Genomic DNA, 1,699 nt, shown 5'->3' on the forward strand with positions numbered 1-1,699 from the left:
AGATAAGATAGCAACTTTCCCGATTTCTCTTCATACTTGCCACTCAGTCTAGTGCTTTACTAAACCATGAATCGACTGTACTCTCCACATCCGATGCATAGTTACAATGTTAACAATCTCAGCCAGCGCTGCAGCACACACATCACAATTCACAGCTCACTACTATGTGCTGTTCAACTCAGCTTATAACAACATTCCATTCTTGCTAAAGCCTATAAGCATCGTGTTGAATTAATGACTATGCACTATGGCCTTTAGAGGTGAGAAGATGGTGGCCATTTAGGGACAATTGTGTTTTAACCAGCTAAACAAGTCATAGTGTGGGGCTGAGAGATCGAGGGTGTGCTTTGTTTCATGTAACGCTGGCTGTGAGGAGGAGATTAATCTCAGTGTCCCTGGACAATGGCCTGGCCATTGCGGAAGGGGGCTTTGTTTTGGGGGACGCCCGCAGCCTGGTTTCTCGGGAGGGCTAAGGTGGGGGAGTGGGGGGTTGGGGTTGGTCCTGGCTGCTGGTGTTTATGGGGTGAGGGTGTCGCAGGGGGGGGGGGGGGGGGGGGGGGTTGACTGATATTGAAACAGCCCCGTCGAAAGAAAATAGGAGAGGAGAATGGTAAAGAAACGACAGACATATCATTCAGTGCATTATAAGACTTTCACCCTCGAATTCTCTCTCTCTCTCTCTTCCCTCGTCTCTCTCTACTTCTCTCCTCTCTCTCGTATCTCTCTCTCTCCTTTCTCTCTCTCTCTCTTTCTCCTTCTCTCTCTCTTCTTCTCTGCCTTCTCCTCTCTCTTCTCTCTCTCCGTCTCTCTCTCTCTCTCTCTCTCTCTCTCTCTACCTCTCTCTCTCTCTCTCTCTCTCCTCTTCTCTCCACTCTTCTCGTCTCTCCGTCGTTCTCCTCTCTCTCTCTGTGCTGCCATTAACGTCGACAGACCTAAGAGGGAAGCTAGTGGTTGCATGTACGATAGTAATGTGATGTATGATTATAACAAGTTTTAGTTCAATTAAATGGCGCATCAGGCAGGAACTTTTTTCCAACACTGTTCCGAATCGCACGAATATCTGGGGCGCTGTTGCGTGAGAATATGGGTACGAGCTGTAACACCGGCTAATTAGAAAGAAGATGCTAATAAATATTGGCTGCAGTGAGCAGGCTGGTCAGATTTCACGTCTGCTGTGTGTGTGTGTGTGTGTGTGTGTGTGGTGTGTGTGTTGTGTGTGTGTGTGTGTGTGTGTGTGTGTGTGTGTGTGTGTGTGTGTGTGCGTGTGCGTGTGCGTGTGCGTGTGCGTGGCGTGGTGTGTGTGTAAATATATAAACATCAAGTTAATCCCTGGAGACAACAAGGTTCTACATAGCAACACTGAAACATAGTCAATGTGTCACCGTTAGAGGTAAACAAAAGGGTGTTTGGCACTAATTGGTTGCGCTCGGTTCTTTCTGTTATCTTTCGGTGTGTGCGCGTGTGTGAGCGTCGGTGTGTCTGTGTGTGTTCTCCCTATTCCCAAACAGGCAATCCCTGAGCCTCCCCTGATGAGTACTAAAGCCTAAATGGGGATCCAAAGCTCTGCAATTAAAAGCATCTCAGGGAATGAGTCACACACACACACACACACACACACACACAGCGAATCACGACGTCCAGTTGAGCGTCATTGTGATTCCACGCAGGTCGAAGTCAGAGCCATTAAAACAGCCTTCCC

The sequence above is a fragment of the Salvelinus sp. IW2-2015 genome, linkage group LG15, assembly GCF_002910315.2.
Source record: "Salvelinus sp. IW2-2015 linkage group LG15, ASM291031v2, whole genome shotgun sequence".
Lineage (NCBI taxonomy): Eukaryota > Metazoa > Chordata > Actinopteri > Salmoniformes > Salmonidae > Salvelinus > Salvelinus sp. IW2-2015.